The sequence below is a fragment of the Acinonyx jubatus genome, chromosome E1, assembly GCF_027475565.1.
Source record: "Acinonyx jubatus isolate Ajub_Pintada_27869175 chromosome E1, VMU_Ajub_asm_v1.0, whole genome shotgun sequence".
NCBI lineage: Eukaryota > Metazoa > Chordata > Mammalia > Carnivora > Felidae > Acinonyx > Acinonyx jubatus.
The window spans coordinates 29,541,336-29,565,678 of NC_069397.1; the positions used below are offsets into that span (position 1 = coordinate 29,541,336).

Genomic DNA, 24,343 nt, shown 5'->3' on the forward strand with positions numbered 1-24,343 from the left:
GAAAGGTGTTATCATTTGTGTGATTCTTACTATCGCAAGTAGCTTTCTCTCTTTTTCCAAGCCTAGCACAAAGTGCCTGTTGAATGAATCCCAGTCTTCCAGATGACCTAGGTGCCAGCCTTCACCTTTTCAGAGAACTTCACCTTTCATGTACTTCTTTGGACACTTCACCAGGCATGCCTCCAAACAAAACTTCTCTCAGTAATTTCTGCAGTTTTGGGCTCAGAAAGTCTGAATCAGTGGCACCATTAGGGTTACTGGAAGCCTAAGTAACCCTCAAGCCCCAGCTCGTGTAGAAATCACTTTTATCTTTTCATTTATAGGCTGTCTTTCCTTGGCATATTCACCTCCTGGTTTTCCCAGAACATTTAAGAGTTGGGAAGGTCACAGATTTATCAGGGTGCAGAATCCACCCATCGTGGTGCATCTAAGGTGGGGTGGTGTGATAAGGTGGCTTTGAGAGGCGGCTCAAACAGGGAGCCGGGGCAAGTCAGGGCTTGGTCCTCAACCGTGTGTGCATGGGATAAACACAGCAGGGCGCCGGGGTTGAGCCACATAGCTTGTGAGAATGGACTGTTGAGATCTCAGGAGTTTTATGAGCTAGTGGTTAAACACAGCCATCATTAAAAATTAAATCATACAAAGTTAAAGTTAAATAAATTAAAGACAAAGACAGTAAGTATTTAAAACTTGTTACTCCCTGTTTTACTGCACTTTGCTGTTATTTATGCTCCCGAGGTTACTGATATCTCTTGCACCTGAACAGTGGAAACATGTATGATGGTGCACCAGGGCACATCGCTTCCCAGTCATTTTCATGATATTGTGTTGGCAGCTTGGAAGTGGCCATGGTGGGAATAGTTACACCATAAAAATCGGAAGTCAGGTCTTGATTTTTTTCTTCTGTGAACTGTTTAGATCAGGTATTGGCAAACTACAGTTCCGTGAGCTAAATCCAGCCTCAGTCTGGTTTTGTGTGGCCCAGGAGCTAAGGAGGGTTTTAGTTTTTATGTTTTTAAAGAATTGTAAAACCCACTCCACCCCCCCACCCCCCAACACACACACACGGAAGAGTATGTGACAGAGACCATATGTGGCCCACAAAGCCTAATATAGTTACTCTCTGGCCCTTTACAGGAGAAATTTGCTGATCACTAGTCTAGACTTAAAGCGATGAAGAAAATGTTAATAATGCAGGTTAAAATCTCTATGGCTGTTTCATTGTGAATAGCACAAAAAACCTGAGGAAATATCCTTCCAGTACTCAAAAACTATTACTTGATTTGACAAAGAAGTTGCTTATGCCACTGATCAACAAGTGATGTCCCACGATAAGCCTGCGTTGTTTCATCTTGTTTTGCTTCCTTAAAGTACACGAATATATCAACCAACACTTAAATGGCAACTATACTCATCCATTAATTACAGCTACAGGTTGGCTTACAGACTCAAGAGTTTGATAAAAACAAACAAAAAGCATTTTAGGTGAATCAACAGGCTAGAAGAAATTTACAAAAAAGAGTGTTGTATATTTTATTATTATGATTTTAAATTGTGTGCTACATATCCTATCAGTAAAACTTACAATAGACTTATGTGAAGGTATACACACACACACACACACACACACATACACACACACACACACTTTTCCCCCCAGAGAGCCAGTTGTTAAACACTTACCATCATACCAGTGAATAAATGCTAGGTGATTGCTTAGATAGACTCTAAGGGTGGATGTATCCTGACCACCAGGGTAGAATGTCGGGGGGAGATAGATTTCTCAGGCATAATTTAGGTAACATTCTGTTACCAGGAGGCAAGAATGAGGTATATAAACTCCTTTAGGAGGCAGGAGTGGTACAGTGAGGGAATCTGGGGCAAAAGTTCAGTTACCAAGCAGTCACCACTGGGGAGGTCTGCCCAGTGGTCAGGCCCCAGGCACTGGGCAGTACAGGTGCCCAGGCTTCCTGCACCAGTTCTTCCAGCCCAAGCCAGGGTGGCCCAGAAACTGGTGGAGCACACAGCCTGCAGGGGGCATCCATGGACTTGACTGCAACCAGGGGGGACAGTGTCAGGGGCTGCCCAGAAGAAACCTACATATCGATTGTGGGTACGACAAGATGTACCAGTCCAGTACTCCTGATGGCGTGAAAGAGCTCTGTTCCTAACCTGGATTATCTGGGCTTCATAATTATTATATTCTTCATTATATTCTATTATACATTGATATTATATTTTATTTCATGATTATCTGGGCTATATGTATGGGCACTTTTTTTTAATGTTTTTATTTATTTTTGAAGGAGAGAGAGAGACAGAGCATGAGTGGGGGAGGAGCAGAGGGAGAGGGAGACACAGAATTCGAAGCAGGCTCCAGGCTCTAAGCTGTCAGCACAGAGCCCAACGTGGGGCTCGAACTCACAAACTGTGAGATCATGACCTGAACCAAAGTCAGACACTTAACCAACTGAGCCACCCAGGCGCCCCTGTATGGGCACTTTTAATACACTCTGGACTGAAAATAGTCACACAGGTCATTAATTCAGATACTTTTGGCTTTTCCTTTTTCCCTGCAACACTGCTATATCCTTGAGTTATAGGATGTCCAGACAGATTTTTTCAAAAACAGCTTGTTTTCGAGTCCTTTTAATAGTGTCCAGATAATGATTTTATTAACAAGTATAGGCTTTTCAAAGGCTGCAGTGGATGTAGCTGAACAATAGCAGGGACTCAAAACCAAGTGGCAGAGAGCTGAAGGCTGGGACTCTGAGAATAGGCAGAATGTGATGCCTCTTCCACAGGGGAAGGGCCTTCTCCTGGCTGAGCTTCCTGGGATGCTGAGATTCTGTTTTGTTTTATTCCCAGCAGAGAGATGCCCTTCTTGCCTGCAGGGAGAGAGGTCTGGCAAGCTGCTTTATGTTTCCAAAGGGCACAAAGCAGAGAAACGTAGTGGCAGCTGTCTGACTTCTACACACAAGATCCAAGATATGTGGCCAATTTCCAGATTTCTGAATCCTTTTGGGTCCTCATGGAATTAAAATAAGCAGCCACAGGGGCAAAAACAACAACAGTCCAACTCTCCGACCAGACAAGGAGCTTTCATTGGGAGGACGGCACTGTTTGGCTGTTCGTTCATCCTACTGCACCCATTTCACACCCCACGCTCCTCTTTATAACTTTACATAATTAAACCCTTGAAGGCAGGACCCTGCCCTACTGATCTCTGGACACCCACCCCACCCTCTGTCATAGAAGTATGGAGTGGAGTCTCAGATGGAGCTGGTCTGGCTTCTATAGGAGACAGTCCTCGTTGTTCCATTGGGTTCCCTGCAAACTACAAGATAAGGACTCCTTCACCAGGCATTTAACTTATTTCTGAGTTTGCACTACTCCCTGCATTTGTCCTGTGAGCCAAGGGAGGAAGACTATCACTTAATGAAGATCTACTGGATTCTCATACAGAAAATCTCATTTATTTCTTACAACAGTCCTCCAAGATGGACTAAGGCACTCGTTCAGTCTTTCTACCGATCTGACAAGTGGCAGAGCTGGGAATTAAAGGCCAGGCTGTGTGAACCCAAAATGCCCCTACAACTTCCTCTTGAGCCTGGGCCCTGGATGACCTGGCCTTCTCCACCCACTAGCCACGGTCCACTGCGCCCACTTGTTCTCTTCTCTCTGATTTTTAGATCTTCGACATGTCAGGCTTCTTCCTCTCACACACACTGTTCATTTTGCCAGAAATGTTCTTCCTCCTTCTTTCTGACTTTCATTTCACTAAATATCCCTTCCTTTTCCCTCAGCAATCAATGTAAATGTCACTCCTGCTCATAAGCCTTCTCTGGTCCCAAGATAACACAAAGTCCCCGTTGCATCTCTTGGACCACCGGATAGTGTCCCTGTGTAGCATTATTAGTTCAGTTCTCTTTAGTCCTATAAGCTCTGCGAGGACATTAACTATGTGTATATATATGTTGCTAGCATATGCCATAGCATAGAGTAGGTCAGAAAAGACTTACTGAATCGATGTTAAGATTATTGACCAGCTAGGTTGTAGGGATATGGAAAGGCAAATAACATGGTCCCTGGCCTCAAGAAGCTTACAGTTTAATGAGTTTGCAGATGAGGATGGGAGGTTTGGAGAGATCAAGTGTACCTCAGAACAGAGTTCCTTCCCCATCACCAGTCAGACCATCTTTCCAGCCTGATGTCTCTCCCATCCCCTCTTGTCAAAGACCTACCCATGTGAGGGAGGCTCAGGCTCCTTCAACACCAGCTCACTGTCTCTGGTTTCTGACAGTAATTGTATCTGTCATTCTCCCTGGCTTGAGTCCTGTCTACTTTGTATTATAATGATTCAGGCACTTGTGTTTTCAACTCTACCTGCACAGTGCATTTCAAATCAGCCTCCTTTTAATTTCTTTTAATTCCATGCTTGTTACTCTTGTCCACATCACCGCTGTTTCACATTGGTACTCTGTGACAGTTTCAGAGCTCAACTGGTCTTTCTGCCTGTGCACATACCCCTCACCAGTCCACAGAAGCCAGAACGATCTCTTCAGAGCATAGACCATATCATAATACTTTCCTTCATTGAAATCTCATAGGTACCCTTGGAATAAAATCCAAACTCCTTAACGTACTGTACAACGGGGGTGTACAACGGGGGCAAACTGTACAAAAATCCAGCCTACCGCCTGTTTTTGTCCAGACTGTGAGCTAAGAATGGTCTCTACACTGAGGAAAAAAAATATTTTGTAACATGTGAAAATTATGTGAAATTCCAATCTCGGCGTCCATAACTAAAAGTTTATTGGAACACAACCCCAGTCATAATTTTGCATGTTGTCTCAATGGCGGAATTGAATAGTTGTAATACAGACCACATGGCCCACAAAGCCAAACATGTTTACTTACTGTCTGACACTTGGTAGGATGAGTTTACAGACCCCTAGTCTACAAAGAGTCATGTCTGACTCCTGTCCACTTCTCTGAAACTCCATTTCCTGTTATTCTACCCATCTTCCTTCATGGGCACTTTCTGTCTCTGACTTCCCAAGTCATTTCTACCAAGGTCATCCTGCACCTCACTCCAATACATTATCCTCTATTCTTTTGTTTTTAGCATTTATCACAATCTGAAGCTATTTGTTAATTTACTTGCTTACCCAAGAAAATATGAACTACATGAGCTTGGTCTGTTTTTCCTCACTGTATCTCCAGGGCCTACAAGAGGATATGCACATTGCAGGCATTCCAAAAAGTGTGCAAAACGAACATTTTATCTTCCCTATGAGTTCTTCAGGGAAGATACAGTGTCTGACTCATTTCTGCATCCCCCACAGTGGCCAATATTGTGCCTTGTATGGAGTAATAGTTCCAAAAATAGCTACTGACCAGATAAAATGCCAGTCACTTTCTCTTCCTCCTGGGACAAAGTGAGAAAACACCTGCTGTCAGCAAGACCCCAAGAAACAAAAAAATGTGTACAGTGTCTTTTTCACCTCATCTACACTCCACTGTTTGAGAGCACATTTTAAGGAGGGGCCATGAATTTCAGCATATTCCTCAGAGAACTGTGGCTATGGGTACATCAAGTGTCCCAGTGAAGGGTGTTTCCAATTGATGCGGAAGCTAGGCTAGGTGTTTTCTGATTATGGGAAAGAACCACTGGCAAAGGGTGGAGTTGGCAGTTTTTCCTAAGAAAATTGGTCTAGTCATTTTTTTTTTAAAGATAGTAGATTACCTTTTAAAATATGTATGTGTAAAATGTTACAAAAAAAAAGATAAAAGGAAAATCCTGAATTAAACAAAAACAGATAATGGTTTATAGGAAGCTAAGGTTTAGGGATCTTTGGAGGATTCTGGGAAGACATCTATTAATATTTATTGGGGAACTGTGCTTTACTAAATAAACAATTAGCCAAAAGCCACAGAGCCTATCCATGCAGAGTCTGGATTTGAACTCCTGTCTATTTTGTCTGCTTGCCAAGCCCATATGAGGAGAAAGTGATAAATGGACTAACAGCCATATTAAGATCTTTTAAGCTAGAGAAAGCAGCAACTATGAAAAGCTTGCAGAAAGTATTTGCAATATTTGACTTCTACTAAGGGAACTGAAGGCAGGGGGTCCTGGTTGGCGCCTCTGTCCCTTTTCCCCAAGGGCCCATGTTGTCTCTAGTACTGTGATTTCCTTGTTGTGGTTTCAAGAGGGAGAGAGGGTTGGGGGGAAGGGAACAGGGGATTGTATGGATACTGGGCGACCGTGAGTCTCATGAAGGTGTTCTGTATTTTCATGTCAGCTACATGTGGCCGTGGTGGCCAAGATAAGTACTGATTTCAAAAAATAAATAAATAAACAGCAGTGTAAACAGTCACAGAAGACTCATGTAAATTGCTGGCTTATAATTTGAGCCTGGTTCATGTTCTGTAACATCCCCGGTGCCCAATCTTCCTCCCTCTCCTTCCACGGTAGTGTATTCCGGCCCTCCCCAATCGTGTTTCCCCTCTGGCTAGAGTCACTTAGGCTGAGGTGAGGGACAGGATGGATGACCTGGGAACGGACCAACTCCAGAGCAGGAGTGGTTCCCCAGGATCCAGAGGAATGTGTGGGAGAACGAAAATAAATAAGAATGAACCAGACCACCTTGGGAGCAGTCAGCCAGAGCCCTCCTCCCTTTGTCTCACCAGGGGAGTGTGCTGTTTGGCGTGCTTCCCTCCTGTATTTGTTTTCACATTCTACTGTAAATTACTCAACAAGGTGCCTTATTGACCCTGAAAAATCCAATCTTTAGATTTCTCTCATCAAGGCAAGAATAAGCCTTCCAGAGCTCCCCAGGGAGACAAAGAGCCCTGTCTTCCATTCCCAGACCCAGCTTCTGTTTCTGTGTGGATGATCAGAATGGCTGATGTTGAGGGCACAGACCTCGACATGCTCGTTTGGGAGTTGTTTACTTGGGGGCCCAAGAATTCCAAATGGGCTCCAGGGGATCAAAGAAAACCCTTCATACTGTACGCAACGTAGGTGTATCTGAGGGATCCCCTTCAGATCCCCGTGAAAGACTACACATCATCATGTACAATGTATATCCCGGCTGGAGCTATTTACAGGGCCTAATTACTTTTCTTGGGGGGAGTGCCACGGTTATCTTAATTTTGTTTGTGGCCTTTGGGTTCTACATTTCTCCTTATATAAGGGGATGTATCTAATGAGTCAGTAGCCTGGACCTACAATGTATAATGCTGAGTATTTTTCAGCTATTTTGTTTAATGGGCAGATTCACCCATGCCTCTTATCTTGGTCCATGGGAGCAGCTGGCACGTAGTAGGTTCCTAATGAAAATGTCTTAAATGAGTAGATGCAATAAGTAACAAAGAAGACTCTGTCCCATTCGCAGTTACAGAGGAAGAACAGGACTGCTGCCACTTTGCAAACATTTCAAGAGGTCACCCTCTGTGGGGAGGATGAAGGTAAGGAGCTCTTCAGACTTTGAAAAATCTGTTACCTATTTTAAGATAACAAGGTGGGTTAGGAAAATCATTGGCAGTATTTCAATCTTGGGGGTAAGGTACTGGCCCATAGACAGCGAGAGAAAGAATTATGTGGATTTACTGGAGCGAAATACACATGATAGAGTCTCTATCGGCCTAAATCCAACACCACACTAATTGCTGGCATGTTTGGGATAAGAAGTCATACCCAGCTTTCAGTCTAGTGCCATTTGGTGGATTGACTTACCACACTTTTACTGATGGTCCAGTAGGGACCAGATTATGTAAAGTTCTGGGGATGGGATTATGAATTAAATCTGATCCTCGCCCTCAAGACAATGGCAGTCCAATGGGGGCAATGGACAACTCACTACAAGGTTTGAATGCAATATGATGAGTCTATGAGAGAGGCAGGCTCAGAGGGGGGCACCCTCAGCAGCCTGAGGAGAGGGTGGGTAGGGACAGCTTTCTGGACAAGCTGACTCCTGACAGAGTCCTGAAGAGTGTGCAGGTCTGCCAAGGGAAGAGAGTGGTCAGAGACATTCCAGGTAGAGGTTGCTGTGAGAGCAAAGGCCCAGAATCATGGTGTGGTCAGGGAACTGCAGGGCAATCACCGGGGACAGAAGAGGTGAGGTGGGATGGGAGTGTGACTTGAATCAGAGCAGAGATTGGACCACGAGGCAAGAGCTCATCCTGCTAACATATTTTGAAGGCATTTTGGAGCTATTGATAGATTAGGCCATTATATGATCAGATTTGCATTTTAGAAAGATCACTCTTGTAGCTTGTTGGAGAAAAACTGGAGGGGAGAAGGCTACAGTCTGGGAGACCAGAAGTATTCGTGTGCTGTGATCCCTGTGAGGTGGAACACCAGTTCAGCACTGGCGTCTCACCCTCTGAAGAGGGTGAAGAGGAAGAAATTGCTTGACTTCCGTTACCCGCCAAGAGACAGATTTTCCTATTCGTTGAGGCATTTGTGAGCCAAATTTTCATGTAAACCTAAATACTTGGCATCTCAAGCTCTTATAGGAAATGGTGAATCCTGGAGTTCAACTACTTTTTTTTTTTTTTTTAAACTAAGAGCTATTGGCAACACTGTATGTTTTAAATTTCCAAATCAAATATCGTGGTTATATCAAAACCCATGCTGCCTCTGCAGGTGTACCAAACTGGTCTCAGCTTCGTTCAGAGTCCCACTTCACACAGTAATGAAAACACTGACATCTCACTGCTCGTTTAATATTTATGCAGTGGTTGTCATCTCAGTTTTACACGTGCAAAACAGAGTTGGTTGGATTTGAGGTGAGTTGGAATCTCCTTTGACAGTAGTTTTTTGGGGAGATGCTTTCATCCTCAATTAACTTTCAAAACAACACTCAGTGGCAAGAGATCAAAGAAATGCTGTTACCATGGGGGCTGCTGACTCTATTATGTTCCCCCAAAAGTTGTCCCTTAGATGAGCCTTATTAGATTTGGAGCAAACACTCCTCTACACAGAAACAGACCAGTGAGATGTACTTTCGCAATGTGAAAGGAGAGAGAAAAGGAGGAGGAAGTAACAAAGGAAAGTAAGCCTGTGGCTGGTACTTGTCTACCTCTCATCACAGAAAGAACATCTTACAGTTTCCTAGCATTTTCAGCGTGCGATACTCCCTTCCACATCTGTCACACTTGGTTTTCCTTGTTAGGCACTTTTCCTGTTTTAGACGTGACGTCACAGGCTCTGCAAGCCTGCGTGTGCTAGCCAAGCCGCACGCTGGGAATGAACACAGGCTCAAGTTTTGAATCCAGGTCGGTCTGGGCTCAGAATCCAGCGCCTCTTTCCCTCATAGTTAAATGTCACTTCAGAATGTATGAAAGGCGAGGAAAACAGTTGCTGGGAAGAAGGAATCCTGGAGGCACACAGGTTTGTAAGTTTTGATTTGGAGAAAGTCTGCCAGGTGATCCTTCCAAATCTTCAGTTAGCTATCAGGTGAAGGTGCAGATCCACAGACCAGCTTTGGGTAGGGCGTTACGCCTTGGCGCCTCAAGGGGCTCACCCCCAGTGTGCCCGCCCACTTCCTGCAGGGCCCCGGAAGAACACGTAGCATTTAGATGTAGAAGGGTTTGACACTCATTCCTTTAAGTGCAAATCTCGGGGACCGATTCTTGCTGCTCGGTCCTTCACCTTCATTAATGATAATACTACACTTAAATGACACTTTCCAGCTTAAGAACACCTTCATGAGTTCACATTTCCACATAGGAGCCAACACATTTGCGAGCACCTTTAAGATTGCAAGGCACAGCGCTGGGTGACAGGGATGTAAACTAGAATAAGACATCATCCTTGAATTGGGGCTCACAGCCCAGCAGGCAGATGGATAAAGATACAGGCAATTACAGTAGGCACAATGCTCCCCGTCGCAGGCAGGTGAACAAGGTGTTGTTCATGTTCTAAGGACCAACAAACTTTGGGAGGGGGACTGGGTAAGGGAAGGTGACGTCTGGTCTGGGTTTCAAAGACTGAGTAGGATTTTACCACCCAGAGAAGGGCATTCTGGGGAGAGAGACCAAGGGTTGAGAGGATGGGCATGATAAGGTAAAGGAGTGATGGTTTGAAGCAGAGGGAAGCAGGAGGTGGGGGCTGGGGGCTGGGCTGATATGGGAAAGTCCTTGAATGCAATGCTGAGAGTTGGTTTTTACCTCGTGGGAGCCAGTGAAGGCTCATGAGCAGCAGAATGACATGATCGATTCGTGTTTTAATCTGATGACCAGTGTTGATGTAAGGAGGCTCATGGGAGACATTTAAACCTCACTAGCTCTGCCAACTTTGTTCTTATTCTTGTATTTCAAGTAAGGGAGCTGATTCTTAGAGTGTCCAATGACTTCCTGAGAGCTGGTTGGTGTAGGTATCACAACCCAGCTGTACCATTTCTGACTTTAATTCCTATAGATTCCGCATGCCTGTGTGACACATGGCCCTAAACCTCTTTGTTTTCTGTGGAGCCCACGGTTTATTACATCTGGGGTGGTCTGGCCAGCTCATTCACCACCAACACTGTGCACAGTAACTTAGATTTCCTGTGAAGGTCTGCCGTACCTGAGAACAGTCACCTTTCCGCATGATTCTTTTGCTTACTTCCACTCAGTCAACAAGATGAATCTCCTCAGAGTAATTGCTGGATAGTGTTGACGAACGCTTGAATCACGTCATCGGACTGCAGCTGTACTGACAGCGGACCCCGAGCTGTCCTGCATACTGTTGCTTTCGCCCTCCTAGGACGCGGCCAGGCCCCTGGAGACCTGGACAGCTGAAGCCGTAGACCCAGAACATGGTCTCTCCCATGGCAGAAAACCTGGTTGTGGGCTCTGCTTTGAAATTCACTCTTGCAACACCAGACCCCCGCCACTGAGCACCAGCCGTAAATGAAGGCAAAAGCTAGAGTTCAGGCGGAAGCTAAAAGTAATTACATGGCCTTGGCTGACCCTTTCAGGGATAGATTCTTCCATTTATAACAGAGACTAAAACAGAAAAAAACCCATTGGAGGTGGTCAGGGCTGAAACAGTGTTTCTAGCGTCTTCCGGGTCACCACTCAGTAACTTATTTCAAATCGTTTTGAATGGTGAGTTCTCACATCCAGGTGTTCCTCTGCCTCACCTGTTGACAAATGTCCTTACCAGTTTTTATTCCATTAGGCCTCAGCATAGAAAAGTAACAAGCATCTCAGGCTTCAGGGTTTTGATTTTCAAAATGAACAAAATAAAAAAGAGGCCAACAAAAAAACCCAGACCCTTAAATGCAGAGAACAGGCTGGTGGTTGCCAGAGAGTAGGTTGGGGGGGGGGGGGGAGGGAGGATGGGTGAAGTAGGTGAAGGGGATTAAGAGCACACTTGTCGGGACCAGCACTGAGAAATGTATCGAATTGTTGAATCACTGTATCACACACCTGAAACTAATACAACACTGGATGTTAACTACACTTCAACTTAAAAAAAAAAAAAAGCATTTGCAAACATTGGATACTGATTATTTAGTTACCTAAAGGTTTTGGTAGCATACAAGGAGAAGAAACAGTTGAAAATGTGTGTGTAGGTCAGGGAGGAGGCTAAATGCTAAATGCTGCCTGGGACTGGAGAATGAAGATGCAAAGGCTTATTTATTTTAGTATTTACTGTATCAAAAAATCTGGCATTAAACCACACAATCCTGGGGTGCCTGTTAAGCGTCTGACTCTCGATTTGGGCTCCTGTTACGCTCTCACAGTTCATGAGATTGAGCCCTGCATCGGGCTCTGTGCTGACAGCACGGAGCCTGCTTGGGATTCTCTCCCTTCCTCTCCCTCTCTCTGCCCTCCCCTGCTCATTCTCTCTCAAAATAAATAAACTTTAAAAAGCAAAACAAAATCCGCACAATCCAATAATTCTACTGAAAACCAATTTACAAGTAAAAGGCCAACGAGACCCAATAAAATATATAATTATTATAAATATAAGTACTATATATTTTCAAGATGCAGTCTCACCATGCTGCAATGAAATTTACTTTTAAAATGTATAATTTATCCATAAATTATCTGACTAGTTTGAGGAGATAATTGACATGGGAATTTGCATAAAAAAGATTTCATTTTTCAGAAGACATTGGAAATCTCTGACTTTTCTAAGTGTACCCATCATTTCACCTATTTAAAGGGATAAAAATATAGGTTTGAAAGTAGCAGATCAGATCTCTGTCTTTAAAAACAAAACAAAATAAAACAAACTGGTGGCATCATACATGGAAAAAGTGCAAATACTACCAAAGGTTATATTCCCTCTTAGCTTGCTTCCCACAGGCCACCACTGATACCTGTTCTTGACTCCCCTTCCGGATATTTTCCATACAGACAAAATAGAGAATAGAATAGACTGTGACCTACCAGGAGGACATTCTGTTTTCTCATGCATAAAATGAGAGAGTACCTGGCTAATTGGGTTGTTACAAGAATGATATGCAAAGTACTTGACAGACTTTGGAAGGGTCTGCAAATATTAACTGATCATGGGGTCCTTAACCTGGAGTTCACAGACCTCTGCAAAATCTAAGGCTTAGCTTCAGAGTGTTTACAAAGGCCTTGACATTTAGACCTGTGTTTTTACTGGGCAGGCAGAGCCACTGTGCTACGAACTTTTCAAAGGGAGAATGATACCAAAGTGGTTTAGGAGCAGCATTCTAGAGCTTGAGTGCCATTTTCTTGGGGTTGTGCCCCATTCACTGAATGTGCATCAAATGAAGGAGAGGATGGAGACTGTAAGGCAGGATAGAGTTGCCCTTCAGGCTTGCTACCTCTTTCTGGGTCTCTCTCCTGTTCTGGCCTTCCCCCAGAACTGTGTGTACGTGCTCCTCCTGGGCCGTGCATTTCTCTCAATGAGCCAACTTGCCTGCACCACTGTGCCAGCCTTCCAGAATTGCCTCCCTGCATTCTCCCATTATCAAAACTCTGGACCCAGATGCCACACAGGAAAGTTGAACCTCTACTTAAAAATTAAAGACACATCTCATGATCAATGACTTTACAGCAAAGTATGAGTGATGGCTAAGCCCTGAGACTATTTATTTTCATTTACGTATTTTAGTTATTTTTTTCTCCCAAAGCACTTTCATGTTAAACAGAGGAAGTCAGAAGACAACACAGAATACTTATTTCTGCTAGAGAGTTCCCAAGCTTGTTTCCTCCACTGCAAACGTCATGGGCGAAGGCTTCCCATACATGCCACACTCCCACTGGTGTATCCATGGTATTGCACAGTTACCTGGCACCCTGGGCATAATTTCACCTCTCCCCTGCTCAAGAAATGCAAGTGAGTGAGAGTTAACACCATATCAATAACCTTGATTTCCTCATGACATTAAAAAAAGGATTTTTTTTTTTTTTTTTGGCTAACTTCACTACTCCAGCTTCGGCATCATAACCATTATTTAAACTATTTCCTATACACTTCATAGCGGATAATCACAACACTGGTGTGAGGCTACTCAGATAGTAGAGGCTTAATTTTCAGTTGTTGAATGGGAGCTGGAGCCAGTTTGAGATGGCAGGTTTTTCTAAGGCTCCTCAAATTATATTCCCTCACTCCCTCCTTCATTTTCCATCCACTCCCTCATCCATCCAGCCATCTGTTTGTTCAGGCTCGATGTTGGAAGGAGATGAAAGGGAAACAACATGTGCGAGGGCATGAGGCATGGGATTGTGAGATGAGTCCCAGGTAAGGTGAGCTGCTGTGTGGTTTTAGCCCTGGCATGGAGAGCGACAGGTGGTGGGAAATGAAGCTGGGAGTGTTTGGGCCAGGTTGTGTAGAGACCGTGTGCGTGTTAAGGAGTATGGACCATGTAGTCATCACCACATAAAGCTGGTCATGCTCACACGGAACTCGTAGAAATAGCAAAACCAGATTCTCAGATTTATGTTCCTTAAAATCGTGGCATAGTCCTGGAGAGCGGGGGCCAGTGGGCCGCTCCCATGCACTGACTGGGGTTGGCCAACTGTCGAGATTCCTACCTGACGTATTGCTTCCCATTATCCACCCCAGCTAGAAATGCAGGGATAAAAACAGACATGCAGGGATCTGGGGGCTGAGGTGTGAGCCTCTGATGCCAGCACAAGTAGCAAGGGTCCGAGGGCCCTCGGCAGGTTACTCTGGTCCCAGGGACATCAGAGTTGAAGGAGCTCCCCTTGTTGACCATCCTCAGCTTCTGCAAACTCCAGAAATCTCACGAGGGTCCTATGAATTGCTCAGATTACGGGCGAGGCGCTTTAACCCCTGAGGTCCCCAGCCTGGGCTTCAGGTCTCTCTGGTGAGTTTTACTAAATGCTGTCGGGGACAGAATAGTGAACTGGGAGCAGGGATCTAGGAATTTTACCTCAGCTCTGTGACCTCAAGCGAGTCCATTTACCTTTCTGGGACTCAGTTTCCTTAGTTTTAAAAGAATAGGTTGGGCCAGATGATCTCTGCTTTTCCTTGGTTGGTAAACTCTAAAACTCTGGTGGGTTTTTTTTTTTTTTTAATGTTATACATATTTCATGGCTGTTTGTGATTTATGGTTTTATTCTTGCTTTTTAGAACTCACTACATCATTTTATGTAAAACCCTTTCTAAACCTGATTTTACATATTTTAATTTTTAATGCCTTTTGTTTTTTAATTTTCTATCACTGTTTTACTATTAATGCTTTAAAACAAATGGCCATCTCTTAAGACCATTAAATTTTTTTTTTAATGTTTATTTATTTGTGAGAGACACAGCATGAGCGGGGGAGGGGCAGACAGAGAGGGAGCCACAGAATCAGAGCATAGAGAACCCAATGCATGGCCCAAACTCATGAACCGAATAGAATGTGACTTCTCTCCCTAATTTCTCTTTTTCTTACAGCACTTACCATGGTCTACCCTACATTATAGTTATCATTTTTTTAGTCTTTATTTATTTTTGAGAGAGAGAGAGAGAGAGAGAGGCAGAGCATGAGAAGGGGAGGGACAGAGAGGGAGACACAGAATCTGAAGCAGGCTCCAGACTCTGAGCTGTCAGCACAGAGCCTGATGCAGGGCTCAAACTCACAAGCTGTGAGATCACGACCTGAGCCTAAGTCAGATGCTTAACTGACTGAGCCACCCAGGCACCCCTAAGACCATTTTATTAAAAATACCAATTAATTTGTTAACTTTTCCTGGATTTTGATTTTCTAGAAGTAGATCACACAACAAGAGCAGAAGATCTGTAAAGTTAAACTTTTTCCTCCAATCTCAACATCAAACCAACACAAACACATTCTTTTATCCTTGTTAATTCCTTACCAAATAACAAAGAATTTACCACCACAGTGTCAGATAAGTTTAACTGCTGAAACACGGAAGGATAAAATGATGAGAAAAGAAGGTCAGTTTAAAAGCATACCTCTAGATACTACTTAACAATGACCAAATAAATTCATTTGGAAATTTTGGGGAAGTTTTGGCAAACTATTTCTATTAAGTAGCTAGAACTATCCAAGTGAAAATAACTCAAGTAGAATTTGCAAGAAATTAGAGTCCCTCTTCCTGACTAACAAAGCAAACAGAATATATCCTCATTCACAGAAACAGTCATTAGGAAAGGTGAGACCTCCAAGAAGTGTTCTTCCTCCTGTACGGACAAAACCGTGTTAACATCTAGCTCTTTGGAGAAAGAAAAGAATATAGACTTTAGAGAATTCTAGTAGGTTCCCAGGAATAACAAGAAGATGTTATTCTCAGGGCAAAGAAAATGGGAAGTCTGTCATTTGGGGCTTCAACTCTCAAAACTGGCCTGGCTTTTCTCCTGCCTATTGTACTGTCAGTCCTTGTTTTTTAATTATATATTATTTAAGTAACTGTGGCTCCATTTTATGACTCTGAAAACAGCAGAAACACTGCCTTCCTATTTTAGGGAAGAAACTGAGGCCAGAGGAGTTAAGTCCTTGTTCAAGTTCACACAGCTAATAAGTAGATGGACGTGGAAAAAAAAATAAACGAGGAGGGGATTGTAACTACTTGTGTTTCAAAAAATAGTGCCTGTTCTTCCCTTATTAAACTCATGTTTTAGAAAAAAAATAGGCGTAATAAGAGTATTAATATCATGACTTTGTTAACTGGGGATAACTCGGCTTAACGAGGAGGAGTAAGGCTATTTGAGTCTCATTGAAAGAGACGCTGATGAACTTGTGTAAGGCTCTCCTCATTACAGGGCAGTTAGTGATCAGGATTTATTCAGATGCCATGAGGAAAAAGCTTCTGAGCATGTGAAACTTTAAAATGAACTCTTTGAAACAAAACAAGCAAAAGAAGAAAAGATAGACAAACTCAGAAACAGACTCAACTACAGTGAACAAACTGATGGTGACCAGAGAGGAGGTGGTTGGGGGGGGGGGGGGTGGGTGTGTGAAACAGGTGATGGGGATTCAGGGGTGCACTTGTCTGCGATGAGCAACGGGTGTTGTATGTACGTGTTGAATCACTATATTGCACACCTGAAGACCATTTATTTATTTATGTTTTTTAGAGACAGAGCGTGAGTGGGTGAGAGGGGCAGAGGGAGAGAGGGAGAGAGGGAGAGAGAGAGGATATTAAGGTATGCTCAGCACAAAGCCCAACTCGGGGCTCAATCCCATGACCCTGGAATCAAGACCTGGGTCAAAATCAAGAGTCGGACGCTCAACTGACTGAGTCACCCATCCATCCCCACCTGAAGTTAATATAACGCTGTTAACGATACTGGAATTAAAACATATATATATATATATATATATATATATACATATATGTCTATGTATGTGTATATATATGTCTATGTATATATAAATGAATTCTTCCAATGGAAACCTCTAAAATTTTTGGCATTTCCAAAGCAGTTTCATAATCATTGCTTGTGGAAATCAATCTTTTTTTTTTCTTGGCATAAATTTGAAGGAAATATTTATTTTTAAAATAATGTACATAACACTAACAGAAACAAAAATAAAGCAAAATGTTTGCTAGTGATCACTAATACTAACAAATTAAATATTCTTTTCTTTTTTCTTTTCCCTTCCACATTTAAGTCCATGAACCAAGTTGCATCAGTTTTTGTACAAGGTTTGGAACCTAGGGTAAAGGTGTTTTTTGTTTTGTTTTGTTTTGTTTTGTTTTGTTTTTGTTTTACCTCGAGATATCCAAATGCTGCAATACCATTTGTTGAAAAGGTTATCTGTTGGCAACAGGATTGCTTTTGCACCTTTGTGAAAAAGAAGTTTGGTGCATGTGTGTGGCTCAAATTCTGGGATCTCTTCTGTTCCACTGATCTTTGTGTCTGTCCTTCCGGCAATGCCACAATGTCTTGATCACACAGCTCTGCAATAAAGTCTGGGATCTGGGTAGACTGATTCCACTCCCCTCCCCCCGCCCCCCTGTATTCTGCTTTTTCAGAATTATTGTAGCTAGTTTAGTTACTCTGCCTCTCAAAAAAACATTTTATAAAGCCTTGTCTGTATCTACAAAAAAAATCTTGCTCGGACTTTGATAGGTTATTCTGCAAGGCATAGCATTCTGGGCTGACAATGCTCTTCTTGAAGTGCTGGGAAAATATTGTTCTGCTTCTGGCTGAACTCCACGGTTTCTGATGAGAAATCCGCTATCATTGGAACTGTTTTTCTCCTGTGGTTCAGGTGTTGTTTTTCTCTTGTGTTCCAGATTTTTCTTGTCTTCAGTTTTTAGAAACTTGACCATTTTGTGTCTTGGTGTGGATTTTTTTGGTTGGATCCGGTTTGGGGCGTGCTCAGCTATTTGAATCTGTAGGTTTTTGTCATTTGCCAAAACTGGCGAGTTTTCAGCCATCATTTCTTTAAGTACTTTTCTAGTACTGCCCTTCTCTAGTACTCCCCTCTTTCTGCTACTCTAATGACATGAATGTTAGGTCTTTTGTTATCATCCCTCTGGTGTCTTAATGCTCCGTCTATTTTCTCCCAGTCTGTTTTCTCTTTGTTCTTCACACTGGTAATTTCTACCTTTCTATCTTCCAGCTCACTGATTTTTTCCCCACTGCCCCTTCCATTCTGCTGTGGGGCATACCGAGGCTGGTATTTCACCTACTGCATTTTTCAGTTGTACTGTCTGCATTTAGTTTTTCTTTCCACTTGGCATTTCTTTGCTAAGACTTTCTGTTACTCTGCTTGGGCTTTTTATTTTTTCATTTGTTCCGAGCATGGATGTAATTGCCTATTGAGACATTTGTATCATGGCTGTGGACTCTTGTCATAAAACCCTAACATCCCTGTTATTCTGCGGTTGGTCTTTGTTGATTGTCTTCTTTCATCCAGTTTGAGACCATCCTGGTTCTTGGTTTTGGGAGTGATTTTCAATTGAAGGCCAGACAATGTATTTTTTTGCGAGACCCGGGCTGTTTCATAAAACCTCTGTTTTTGAGCTGGCCTTTTCTAACAGCACCTCAGTGTTTTTCACTGTATTTTGTAGGAAGAATAGGGAAAATTCTGTCTCCTCCATCTTCTGGTAAATTCTGGTTGTCTCTGAGTGAGATTTTGAGATTACTGCAATGCAGCTGGGTCCTTGGAATCTCATAGGATGGGGACACAAATTCTAAGATGTAGACTTAAAAAAAGTTCTTAACAGCATTTACCTTTCTGTGTTTCCAAGCAGCATGATCTCGTGAGTTCCTCCCATCCCCAGCTATTAGTCAGTGTTAATTCCTGTGGTCAAACCTAGTCCAAAGGGGGAGTGGAAACTTTTTTGTATCAATTTAGCCATCTCCACAGAATCCACTATGCTAATCGCTCAGGGGCTGGTTATCTTTATAACCAGGAAGGATACCAATACCATAGACTACCTCACAATTTAGTTCCCTCTTCATTTTTTACCTGGCATAAACATTTTTGAAATAGGTAACAGGGCGCCTGGGTGGCGCAGTCGGTTAAGCGTCCGACTTCAGCTCAGGTCACGATCTCGCGGTCCGCGAGTTTGAGCCCCGCGTCGGGCTCTGGGCTGATGGCTCGGAGCCTGGAGCCTGCTTCGGATTCTGTGTCTCCCTCTCTCTCCGCCCCTCCCCCGTTCATGCTCTGTCTCTCTCTGTCCCAAAAATAAATAAACGTTAAAAAAAAAAAAAAAAAGAAATAGGTAACAGAAATGAAACCTTTTACTAATCCAATAACCTAACCTTGGTATCTCTGATCCTGTCTTCCGTTTCTTTCCCACAAAATCTGTGAGTTGAATATAGTTTTGGAGATAAAGAATCTGATTGCTCTCTTCCTCCACTGCTAGGATAATACGAGAGCATATTCCTGGTGGGTCCATGTAAGAGCTCCCATCATTTTCACGGGTGCCTTTATCCTAATCCACTAGGAATTTACAGCTCAGCTAATGCATAATAGGCACCCAGGCTTAACCAGATGTCTTGAAGAAATGGAGGGAATAAAGTTAACAAATATGTATGTAGGGAGGTAAAAATCTTATAAACACCTACAGCAATTTTCAGAAAGACACCCAGAATGTTGTGATGGGCCAAACAATATATGTGGCTATTTATTCTTAATAAAATGCTCTTCTAGAAAGTTCATTTTGAAAATATAGTTTCTGTCATTGCAATCACTGAAAAGGGTCTCTGGACGCTTTGCTGAACTCCAGCTCTGATATTATTCCAGCCTAAATTGTGTCTGACATAGGCACAGGAGGGTCAAAATAGCCTATAGTTACTATAGCCAATAATTCTTGTGAAAGTGTTCTAAATTATTTCCTATCTTACATTTATTCCTCTGATACTTTGATAGTTCTGAGCTGGAAGAGATTGGACTCCCCCCTTTTAAAAAGATTTTTTTTAATGTTTATTTTTTGAGAGACAGAGAGAGACAGAGCGTGAGCAGGGGAGGGGCAGAGAGAGAGGGAGACACAGAATCTGAAGTAGGCTCCAGGCTCTGAGCTGTCAGGACAGCTCAGAGCCTCACGTGGGGCTTGAACTCACAAACCGTGAGATCATGACCTGAGCTGAAGTCAGATGCTTAACTGACTAAGCCACCCAGGCGCCCCGAGATTGGATTCCCCTTAATTTGAGTCCACGGGTTTAGAAGTCACAAAGAATCTATTGATCATAAGTAAGCTTTGACCCACAACTGTAGAACAACAAAAGCCTGAATATGTTTTAATATAAGCGGAGGTTTAGTATGATGTTATGGGTATAACTTTCGAGGAATATGTGTCCTGGCTTCATCACTTACTAGCTGTGTAACTTGGTCGACTTCTTAATTTTCCTCATCTAAAAACTGAGGATAGATCCTGCCTCATAAAGATAAGATTGTTGAGAATATTAAATGAGAAAATGTACACAAAATGTACATTAGCTTGGGCGTATAAGAGCTCAGTAAATACTTCTGACTATTACTGCTGCCACTTCTCCTATATTTCTCACATAAAACAGTCTAAGAACAGCTCTGTTCAAATGCCGTGTTTGGTAGACTGTTTTTATCAGATACAAATTTTCCTTACCCTAATAGAATAATTAAACCTGTTCCAGATTTCATGCCCATGACCGGGTTTGAAGGCAGATACTATTAGACACTTTTAACCCATCAAATGTTTATTTCTGGAACCCCTGAGCTAGGGAGTCATCCACATTTCCTCCTCCCCTGCCTTTTTTCCCTCGCCATGTTTATTTGGTCCTATGCCAGAAACTTCTTGGGGGTAATTCAAATTAGCATCCATTACAGATCAATCTAGAAAAGGTTGGTTATTTATTGTCAGGCGGATACATGAACCTTGGCAGTTTTAGAAACCAGAGCTAAAACGATCTTATAAAGTTCCAGTTAAATCAACACAGTGATGTGCTAGGTCTCATGATGACTTTCATGAAATTACCTCTGAAATGCTAAGTATTTTCTCACTCAGAACCTCATTCTAACTCTATAACTTATACCAAAGATCACACTGTACCTGCTCTTAGCCTTATAAGTCTTACAAAAGCCCTTGGCCAAAAGCAATAAAATTTGACCTGACCTAATCCAGGAGTTGCAATGGATAATGTGTGTATTTTTCATTCAATAATTTAATGTGGAAATTCACTGCATGTGTCACATATTCCCCATCTTAAAGAGAGAGCTTTTATGGTTCTAATGTTACGTAGAAATTACATACGTAAACACTCTTGTCATGTAAGACTCCTCACTTTCCTGATAGCTTCAGTAAGCGCTACAAAAGACTCCTTTGGAGAAAGTTGCTATTTCATATAGTGTGGGAGCCTGCTGTGTGAAATTCACCCACTAGAGTCACAGAAATGATGGCAGCAGATATTTTTTTCCCTGGTCCCTGGAAGATCTGAAATAATTGGCCCACTTGGGCCTACTGCATTATTCTGTCCTATTTGTCAATACAGGAAAAACACCGTGGACGTCGACAGACAAGTTTTGTTCTCTTCCTCTCTTAGGTGTACCCTGGAGCTTTTCTTCTCCCGTGCGTGGCATGCTACGTGCCTCTCGACCTGGCCTTTTTCCTTAAAGGGCATCCCTTCGGAGCCCTCTTCTGTCTGACAGCTCTCTTTCCTTCGCTTTTTCTTCTCTTGACTCACGGTTTCCCCCTGTGTCCCATGAAATTTATTTTTTTTTCTTTTGATCCTTTTATTACATTTGTTTTGAGTAGATCCACACGGTTCAAAAATCAAAAGGTAGAATTGGTGATACAGCACTAAGTGTCCGTAAGTCCTCTCTGCCATCTGCCCACAATCCTCATCTGCTCTCTCCCCGCAGGCATCCACTGTTCTTGGTGTCTTCTGTATCTTTCAGAGTTTCTTTGTTCACACTCAAACAAGTTTGAATGTAGATTCTCCTCGCCCACCATTTTAACGTAACAGGAAGCCCACTATATGTATTCTTCCAACCCTTTTTAAATGAATTAATTAATGTGTTTATTATTTAAAAAAAATTTTAGTGTTTATTTTTGAGAGAGAGAGAGAGACAGGGAGAGAGAGAGACAGAGAGTGTGAGTGGGGGAGGGGCAGAGAGGGAGGGAGACACAGAATCCAATGCAGGGTCCAGGCTCTGAGCTGGCAGCACAGAACCTGATGTGGGTCTCGAACCCACGAACCGTGAGATCATGACCAGAGCCAAAGTCAGACACTCAATCAACTAAGCTACCCAGGTTCCCCAACCTTTTTTTTTTTTAAACTTATCTTGGAGATCTTTCCATATAAATGCGTAGTGAGATTCCACATTCTTTCCTATAGCTTCTGTATGTGGATGTGTATGACAATTTAACTAGTCCTCCATTGATGGAGTTTCTGTATTTTATACTGCATGTGACGCAATTTACTCTTACAAACAATGCTGATACAAATAACCTTGTGCATATTTCATTTTAGAAATCTCTAAGCATATCTGTAGGATAAATAATCCTAATAAGGATTGCTGGGTCAAAAGTTGTTTGCAGTTGTAATTTTGATAGATATTGCCAAACTGCCCTCCATAAAGGTCATAAAAATGTATTCTTCCATTAGCATTATGTGAAAGTGACAGTTTCCTGGACCCTGATCTACAGAGTGTGTATTAAAACTTTTGAATTTTTGCCGTCCTGAAAGGTGAAAATTGATACCTCAGGTTCGTTTTAAACTGCATTTCTTTTATAATGGGAGAATCTGAACTTCTTTTTATATGCCATCTGTGTTTCTTTCTCTATGAACTGTCTTTCCCTCATTTTTTTCTTATAGACTTCAAAAGCTATTTATATATCAGAAAGATGAGCCTCTGCCTCTTGTACGAAATGGTGTCTTTTTTTGTGGTGCTTGTAGTCATTTCTGCCGAAGACAGTTTTTTAAAATGAGGTTGAATTTACTCTAGATCTTGAATCATGGTAATAAAGGCCTCTCCTTACTCTAGTTATAATGGATTTCTCCCAGTTTGTTTTTCAGAACAGTTACGATTTCATTTCATTTTATTTTTCCATTGAAGTCTCTGATCCCTTTACAATTTATGCTGCAAGACACTATGAGACATGGATGCAATCACATTTTATTTTCTCCGTTAAGTAGCCTTCTTGTTGGATTCTACATCTTTCCCCTACATACTTGTGATACTACTTTTATCCTATAGTAAATTCCTGCATTTAGAGCCACCTATGGAATTTCTCTTCTAATCCACTGGCATATTATGTACCAGTGCGGCACTGTGGAGTTATTTTGGCTTTATAATGTGTTAGTATCATGACCTTTATGGTGACCTCATCGTAATGATGATAGCATCATCTTAACGTACATTATACATACATTTAAACAGCACATTATACCGTACAAAGCATGTTCACTTACACTGCCTCATTTGTTTTGATCCTTATACCATCACATGGGGCAGCTGGAACTGGTACTTCTGTCCTGATTTCATACATAAAGAATCTGAAGCCCAGGGATGCCTGGGTGGCTCAGTCGGTTGAGCATCCGACTTCGGCTCAGGTCACGATCTCACGGTCCGTGAGTTCGAGCCCCGCGTCGGGCTCTGGGCTGATGGTTCAGAGCCTGGAGCCTGCTTCGGATTCTGTGTCTCCCTCTCTCTCTGCCCCTCCCCCACTCATGCTCTGTCTCTCACTCTCAAAAATAAATAAACATTAAAAAAATAATAATAATCTGAAGCCCAGAGGAGACAGAATGTTTGCCCAGGATCACAAACAAAGCTAGCAGGTGGCAGAGTGACAACTCGCCTCTTTGATCCGACTTTGCCAATCCATGGTTCCGCTCCTTGGAATATCTAAGATCCTCTCTGAGTATCTACCAGAGAGCGTGTTCATTCCCATAGATTCACTCTGTGCTGCTGAGCTCTAAGCCCGGGTCGGATCTTCAGCTTTACCTAATCTTCCTGGGATTGAGGAAGACACAATCATAAAATCATAGAACGCTGAAGCAGAGGGAGACCTGAGAGGTCACAGACTAACCTAGTCATTTTATAAAAGAAAGGAAACCAAAGCTCAGAGAAGTTGTGAGCTTTGTTTCCAAGAGCATTTGGTTTGTAAGAAGTCAGGGCTAAGCCCGAACTCAAAGATAGTTCTTTTCACATGGTTTAATGAGGAACAGGAGGAGGTAAATGTACTATGTACTTTACTGAAACTAATCATCTCCATGTGTACAAGCACCTCCAGGGCCAGAAATGACAGTCATGAATTCATTCATTCATTCATTCATTCGACAATCATGTACCATGTGCCAGGCACTGGGCTTGTCATTGGATTTATAATGGTGAACCAAGCACAGTCCCTGCCTTCAAGGAGAATACAGTCTAGAAAGAGAAACAGACATCAAGCATATAATATACGGATGAAGATGTAATTACAAACTGGGAACAAGACTATAAGGGAAACT

At 42.6% G+C, this 24,343-nt stretch overlaps 1 protein-coding gene and 1 long non-coding RNA gene across 7 annotated transcripts in view; one reads left to right on the forward strand and one right to left on the reverse strand.

Moving 5' to 3' along the window:
- LOC113592640 (uncharacterized) overlaps positions 1–11,297 on the forward strand; it is a 59,760-nt gene extending 48,463 nt beyond the window's left edge. For both annotated transcript variants that reach the window (XR_008293964.1, XR_003412560.2), the window contains exons 7-8: positions 7,401–7,473; positions 10,626–11,297. This is a non-coding gene — a long non-coding RNA (uncharacterized LOC113592640). The remainder of the gene's footprint in view (positions 1–7,400; positions 7,474–10,625) is intronic.
- The window catches only part of ANKFN1 (ankyrin repeat and fibronectin type III domain containing 1), a 459,993-nt gene that overhangs the window by 82,634 nt on the left and 353,016 nt on the right, over positions 1–24,343 (reverse strand). The window lies entirely within an intron of this gene.